Here is an 8242-nt window from a genome sequence, read left to right as displayed (position 1 = left end):
TCAACATATATATTGGGGTGCACAATTCAACTTATAACAGTGAATTCTGTTCTGACTTTCACAGATCCATGTGCCATGGACTCATGACCAAGGAAAAACAGAACTCTTATAGTACTGCAAGGATTCTACAGAACATCCTTTGGCAAATGCTCTTTGGTTCATATTTCTTGGCTAAAATATGTTCTTTTTTTTTTTTAAAGCAATGCCAATTTTTATTTTTTTGAAGTTGGAAATGAGGAGGCAGTCAGACAGACTCCCGCATGCGCCTGACCGGGATCCACCCGACACGCCCACCAGGGGGCGATGCTCTGCCCATCTGGGGCATCGCTCTGTTGCAACCAGAGCCATTCTAGCACCTGAGGCAGAGGCCACAGAGCCATCCTCAGCGCCTGGGCTAACTTTGCTCCAATGGAGCCTTGGCTGCAGGAGGGGAAGAGAGAGACAGAGAGGAAGGAGAGGGGGAGGGGTGGAGAAGCAGATGAGTGCTTCCCTGTGTGCCCTGGCTGGGAATCGAACCCAGGACTCCTGCATTCCAGGCTGACGCTCTACCACTGAGCCAACTGGCCAGGGCCAAATATGTTCTTTTTTATTCATTTTTATTATGTCTGGGATGTCCTTGATTTTTCCTTATGGAGAATGGCACAATTCAACTAGGCAAATACCTCAATTAAAAGTATTTTGGTGACCTTGATTTTTACTAGAAAGAGGCAAGCTTCTGTTCAGCAAAGCCATGTACATATTGCATTTTTTATTTTTTTTTAATATCTGAATTCATACAACAATAAGAACGGGCGTTTGCCAAGGACCATATGCCACACGTGACACAAAAGCTCACATGCCCATCTTGTGCAGCCTCTTAGCAACACTGTTCGAGAGGCCCCTTCATTGTCCTGAGCTTCCACACAGTGGCGGAGGTTTGGCTCACTCATCCACTTAGCAGCCAAGCATAGACTCTGCCCCCACAGGCCGCTGTCCAGCCTCTATGGCAACCTCGTGGACAAAGCCAAATCTGTTTTCAGAATTCTGAACCCAGACAAACTGTGAGCTTCCCAGTCACACGAGAAAGATGAGATGTTGTTCCCTGGCTATTGCTTCCTGTTACAAAAATAACAGCAGAGTTCATGCCCTTGATAAGAACTTCACAACTGAAAGAAAGAGAGGGTTTCTGGTCAAGCCTGCCCACAGAGGGGTGAGCAGGAACATTCTCTGTGCTCCAGTTTAACAAGGTTCACAATAACAGACTCCCTGTTCTCCAGACTCCAAGGTTAGGCTTCCTTGTAACCAACTCCAGCTTCCTTTACATTATATTTCATAAAAATTAGAATAATTTTCATCTCCGGTAAGCTCTGGAGACACATGAATTTTGAAAGACGATTAAATGAGCTTACTAGTTAAATCTGAACATCAAAAACTGTGTCTCCAGCCAAAGGAAATTATAAATAACTAGATTCATCTCTCTCTCCTCCTTGAAATTCTGACCCCTACAAAGAAAATAAACCTTAATGTAATTATTACCCATTGCTGCTCTAAATGCCCATGTCTCGGGCTTTACACGTGGGTTTTCCATTCACAGGCTAAGACAACTGATGCTAATTTTTTGGTCCCTATTTCCTGTCCTTCATGGAATATTAATAATTCCATTTTTATCATAACAGCCTTAGCATTCTATTTTAGTATATAAAGTTAGACTTAGGGGGTCTAAAAACACACCTACTTTTGCAAAAGCTAAACAATGAAATGAAGGTTGGTATAATTTGACTTTCTAGAAACAGAGCTAATCTGAAGTTACAAAGAAGGATATTCAAGTGTGAGAAACATCAGAAAATGAATTATTGCAGAGACCAAGGGGAAATGTTAACCGTGATTTAAACCTAAAAAACAGATTTTTCAAAGGGACTTAAGAAGTCATCTAGCCCAACACTTTCTAAAGTGTGTTTTGTGAAATGCTGGCCTCACAGGATGTCCAAAGCATCCATACAAACTCAAAAGAGGAAGGAAAAATAAGACAAGTAATTTCAGGAAATTTTAGTTTAACCAAATGAACCAGGCTTCTTTAATTGAGACATTTAAAGACACTGCGATTCTCCAAATAGGAGGCAAATGTTTGTTTCCCAAAGGTACTTGACAGTGAGACCCTTCCCTCACAGAGCATTTCACAGGCTGACTGCTCGGATGGAGACGCCAGGAAACAGTCATCAAACTGAGCCCCTCTGTATTGGAATGGAGGAACTAGAACTCAGGACTGGAGCTCAGTCTCCTGCTTCCCCATCTGGTGCTTCTTGCACAATCTACCTTGCAGTCACCTCTGTGTCATCCACCTCTGTTTTGTAACAAGTTCGAGACACAGAATTAAACAGGTGTGAGTGGGCTCTCTGTAGGTGGCCTCTTTGAGCACAATCCAGTGCCAAGAACATTTACTGAAGTATGGAGTCACTGCCTACATCATTCGTGTGTAAATAGAATTAGCCAGTATTTAGTGAGTATTCACAATGTGTCCAGCGCCATACTAAACTTTTCTGTGAGGGAGGTATTATTATTCTCCCCATTATCCAAATGAGAAAATAGCAAGCCTCAAGATTGCCCATGGTCAGTAACAAAGAGAGAGCCAAACCCACCCCGAGCCCTTCAGCACCACACACACCAGAAACTGTCTCTCGAGCTTAGTACTCAATAAATGTTACCAATGATGAGAGGGGAGAGACACGAGATTGAAACATCGAGAAGAGGGGTTAACAAAAGGAGAGAGTGCCACCAGGGTTTTGAGGGGGAACGGGGTGTTTGTTTTCTGTTTTAAGTGAACTGCAAGGCTGAGCTAATCATTGAGAGACCTTGGCTTTGTCCTGCAACGTGCATGTCCCCTGGCTGGGCTCCTCTTCTTCTGAAATTACGCCAATGGGAAGTATTCCACAGCGTCTGCTGTCTCCTGTCCGTAATGCCTCTGGTTTCTAATCTAAGGTCAAATTCTTCAAGGAAGGAAAGGATGCAAACTATTTCCCAGAAGAATGGCAGCAGGAGGAGCTGGGTGCCTTGTGCCATAAATTTTATCATTAAAAAGCTTCTGTTTTCCCTTTAAGTGCTAAATTAATCAAAATTATAAAATTGGCATTCTTCCTTATTCCTCATTTACTATTCAGAAATGAAGAAGAAGGGCTTCTCCATTATTGAGCAATAATGTTGATCTGTGACTTCCAGCTACATGCAGAAAGAGCATGGGGGTAGCTCACTGTGCCACAGAAAACGTGGGTGCTACAGTCCCCAGCCTTGGGGGTGGGGTAGGGAGGGACTAACAATTTCCTTGCAGAGATCAGACACACAGAACATCGCAAAAATACAGAACTGAAGATATGCCAGACTTCACGAGGCAGGTTTTATGGCAAATGTCATGTTTCTGACAAAATCACAGAAACTGGGGTGAGGGCTGGTGTGATGAGAAAAGCCCTTTCGATGGAAGCACGACTGGAGACGCTCTGAAAGGGTGCGCTAAAACATCCCTCCACCCAGACAGGGGGTATGAGGGTGCTGTGACACCCCACCAAACCAGATGGCTCATTCAGGGTCTCATCAGACCTCGCTGTGAGCCATGCTCCTTGGCTTCCATTTTTATGTCCTTCCCACACCAGGATGTCTTTCTGTGAGGTGATGTGGGCTTCCCGTCTTGACAGTCACCCAAACACAAGGCCACCTCTTTAAACACATGTCTAGCCATTAGCGTGATGATAAATATGGACAGTCCAACCTTTTCTTCACCTCTGAGAAATATCATTTTCTCCTAAAAATAATCCCTGACGTCAATACAGTGCTTTTGGTTTTCAAAGTGACTCCATGTCTGTGGTTTCATATTCCAGTAAAATAGGAAATATGGACATCATTGTTGCCATTTAGTAAGGAAAAGGGAAAAGTGAGGCCGCACTGCTGAAAACTGAATTAAAGTGATCTAGCACATCACGGGCACGGTTGATGAAATATGGATATGGACCAAGTATTTGATGGTAATTGCTAATTTGGTGATAATGGCATTGTGTTTACAGCAAAACAGTCTTGTTTTGAAAGGACAGGTGCCAACGCTCTGGCAGATAAAGTGCCCTGATGTCTGTAACATCTATAATTTACGATGCTTCAGCAAAGACACAACAGCCACATGTGAGTGACTACTGAAAGTATACGCATCCATTATCCTGCTGTTCTTTTCATATGCTTGAAATATTTCATCAGCTGAAGAAAAAAAAATCAAATATGGTAACCCATCAGTTACGTTTAGTTTGTGCACATCGTACAAGTGCCTATGTGTGGGAATGGCAGGAAGGGGATGTATGCATCCATGTTCTCATATCATTACAGGGCTGCCTGAGAAATGGAGAACAATTCTGCTGAGCCCCAACAGAGAGACACAGAAGCTGCTTGCTTGGCCAGGCTCTGACACACGTTTCCACCACCTTGAGAAGCAACAGCTCCGAGCCTGACAAAGAAATGTCCTTGGCAGTGACATTTCAAACAGCCCTCAGAAGACGTGCCAAAGCAAACAGCACCGTCCAAAAGCATGGCCACTGGTCATTCTTGTCCTCTGACTGCAGTCTCTGCATCCTCTTCTTGTTCAAATGTTTATTTTTTACCTTAGACCTGTCTGTGACCTTCACTCATTCCCCTCTCTATACAACCTCATCCAGAGACACTGCCACCTCCCAACAAGGGAGCTGATCTGGGACATTGCAAGCCAGGCCAGGTCATTCCCTGCCTCATGTACACGGATTCACCCTGTCCCACAGAAAGGACTGACAAGAACATCCCACACAACACAGGCTGAGGGAGCCAGATACACGCCAGGAAGTGAATGTCATGAACAGCTGCAAGTCTGTAACACCCAAAGATGCATCCAAAACATGCCGTTTATGGCAGACAACCCAGCAGGTGATGGTACTGACACTCCAAACAGGTCAGAGGGCATGTGTGAGCATGTGTCTTCAGGACAAGTGTGCTTGTGCGTGTTATGTCGTGGGTGTACTGTGATGTCCATGCATGTGCTAAGGACCCCTTTCTCTCCTCACAATAAGCTCACCTGTCCCCACCTGAATGAGACCGGTCTGTCAGGAAAAATAACTTGAAGATTAGAATTAGAAGTATGATGCTTACTTATTATATATGGTGACCAAAAAGGAGAGCTTGCCCTTTTGTGACTGGTTTAAAGAATGCATGTATAAACCTATATCCAGTTAAATTTTTAAACAGTACTTTTAAACAATAACAATAGATAGTCAGACTGATTTTTTTTCATTAACCATGGTTAGTTACAAGTTTATAATATGTGTTGTCTGAGGTGACTTAATCAGTGAAAGTACCAGGTTTAAGACTGCTTCTCTTGTGTAAGTATATGCACATCTGTAGCCACAAGGTTCCCTGGGTAGTACTACTGCTGGACATAGTGGGCACCTGTGGAATAAACAGTTGAATGAGCAGGCATGGGCACCTCCCAAAAATGGCAAGTGGCCAGGGCCATGGGACATGTTCCCCCCTTTTGTTAATGCCTTGCGTCTCCTCGGACCACCAGCAGATAGACGGGGTGGCTTGCACAACAAAACCTGTCTTCTCGCAGCTCTGGGGGCCGGGCCGGTGTCCTCGGAGGCCTCTCTCCTTGGCCTGTGGACCTCTGCAGTGCCTCTGCACTGTGCTGCCCTGGTGCACGTTCCCCTGGAGTCATTCCCTCTTCCAACAAGGACACCAGTCAGACGGGATTAAGGCCCTACCCTCCTGGGCTCATTTTAACTTAGCCACCTCTTTAAAGACCCTCTCTCTCTAAATACAGTCACACTCTGACCCCAACAGATGAGGGGAGGGGTGGCAGATAGACATGAGCAAACTGGGTTTGTCTTCATTCCAAGGGGGTAAACTAAGACTTGGAGCAGCTCCGGATTCTTGAGATCACGGTTTGAACTCCAGGTCAGAGACTGTTTGCAAGCCATGGGATTCAAGAGAAAACAGAAAACACGTCAGTGCAGGTAGTGCAGGTCCTGCACCATAGGGGATGATGGGCTGAAACGTGGGTCTGCTGGGGCCTGAGTGTGACAGGCCTTCGCGGTGAGATGTGAACACTGGACTTCTACCAGGTTCTAGAACAGAAGCGAATTAGTAGGAAGGTCAGAGAAGGGTCCTGCTACCCAGACAGGCGGTTGTAGGTGAGGAACTGAGTGTTTCTACACCAGTCACAGCAGGTGTCCCCTGCACTCGGCACCTCCACTATTTCTGAGTGTGCTCCCCACATCCAGGAAGAGCTGGGACTCATGTCCCCACTGTGGGCAGAAATCTCCTCTCGCCCATGGCCACCCCTGTGGAACCCACTTGGTGGACTTCTCTAGCTTCTATTCCCCAAACAGACATTCTGTCCTCAGTCCCATTCCTTTCGAAATGCCCATGAAAACCAAAGCTGTAGTGTCCTCCAAAAATGACTCTCCATGTTTTGAAAGCCCAAGTCAGTGAATGATGAGGAGTAGGGGTGTCAGACTCCTGGGGACGTTAAGTAGCAGAAGAACTGAGAGGAAGGTGGCCACCCCCCACCACATATTCAACTGGGACAAACTGAGCCTACGCGGACCCTGTGAGCGAGCCAGGGTGACTGCATGCCCTCTTCCGTGCCCCACCTGCACCCCCATCCTGGCCAACAGCTTCCTGCCAAGGCTGATGTCTGGATTTTGTTCTTTAAATACGAGGAGCTCCTTCATTACACTCCCTGCATTTATGCTGTTTCTGCCAGAAGACACGGACAAGATGTGACTACAGGGAACTGAGGGAGAGATTTAATCAAACAGTGGGTTCCAATCAATACTCCATGTTCTTGCTACTCCATTACAAGTCAGACAGAGTTCCAACATTAAAGAATTTGGCATAGAGAACCCCAGGCCTTTTTACCTGGAACAAGAATACGTGAAGATCAATGCTGCAATAGAACCTCTTCACATGGCACACCTCAGACACCCATGGTCTTCCGTGTGACCTCTGCTTCATCACGACATTCTTAAAATGATGCTGGGTCAGTCACATACCAGCCGAGAGCCACATGGGGCAATGGCAGCCCACCATCCTGCGTCCCATCCTGCTGAAGGCGACCTCAGCTCCTGCACCTCTGGGTGATTTCTGCTCCATGGAAAGGCCCTGTGTCCTTTCAGGAACAGCAGATAAAAATGACAGCGGTGTGGCCACATACTGTCCCCCATGCCTGTCCCTCAGTGGAACCAAACCCCTGGAGCACAGCGTTCATCTAAAAACCTTTCTCCACAAAACCTTAGTGATGGGAAGAAGCCAGTAGTGACTGGATCAAAATGGAAAAAATGTGTTTTTAAAAAACCAAACATACCTCATAAGGGTGGAATAAAGAGGTTTCGACATCGAGGCAAAAAATGGTTCCCTCCCTGGAGGAAAAACTCTCCCACAGTTCATTCAATAGGAAAAGGCTTTTGTTTAAAGCAGTGAGTTTCAAGTTCCTGACGTTCCTATAAAGTCTCTGTGAATCATTTAAGGCCCCCCCAAAAGACGCTTTTTCTCCAATGATGCCTAAGCCATTCGGGGAATGATGTGCTGTGCACCTTCATCACGGAGGCTGAGAATTTTCCAACTCCCCGTTTTGTGTTCCCCCCCAAAAGACCCTGCAGTCATCAAAGTTCTCAGATCATGGCTAACGTCACGTGGGCTGGCATGGCCCTGGAAACACGCTACCAACAGAACCACATGGATGGAACATAAATGAAGGTCATGAAGGATGTTTCCAGGCCATGACTAGAGACCCCTCGTGAGCAGAGAACTTTCCTGACCTGCCCAAAGGGGCTGCACTGTATCCCAGGATGGCCATATTTTCCCTCTGCTGTGGCACAAACTCAATCCGACACTTGATTCTCCATGCTGCATGTGGAGAGAGGGGGGGTGCCTGTGCTGGCGGCCCACCAGGGCTGGCCACTCCCCTCGTCTTTGCCACGCGGATCATGTGCTTTTGGGACACAGCAACTCACCACATTCCCTGATCCCATGCACAATCTTGTGGGCCGGCTCCTAGATTGATGGTGCCTATTATTGAGTTGTAGATCAACCTAGATGTTACATGTCAGGGTAAACACCTTCTCGCCCTCTTCACCATGTAACTTGTCATTTTTAATCTCCAACACTGATGTTCAACTTCTCCTTACCATCAAACTGTAAATACAGCCTGGGCCATATTTTCTATGTGACTAAAAAGAACGATTGAGGAGCTGGTAGGAAAAAA

General features: G+C 46.1%; 1 non-coding gene across 1 annotated transcript; it reads right to left on the bottom strand.

The window, feature by feature from the left end:
* Positions 1-495: 495 nt before the first annotated feature.
* On the bottom strand, positions 496-571 carry TRNAS-GGA (transfer RNA serine (anticodon GGA)). Its single transcript has one exon. It is a non-coding gene; the product is annotated as a tRNA-Ser (tRNA).
* Between the last annotated feature and the right edge of the window lie 7671 nt (positions 572-8242).

This window comes from Saccopteryx leptura, chromosome 5 (assembly GCF_036850995.1).
Source record: "Saccopteryx leptura isolate mSacLep1 chromosome 5, mSacLep1_pri_phased_curated, whole genome shotgun sequence".
NCBI lineage: Eukaryota > Metazoa > Chordata > Mammalia > Chiroptera > Emballonuridae > Saccopteryx > Saccopteryx leptura.
The sequence above is the reverse complement of the archived record's forward strand: the minus strand, read 5'-3'. Positions and strand labels throughout refer to the sequence as shown.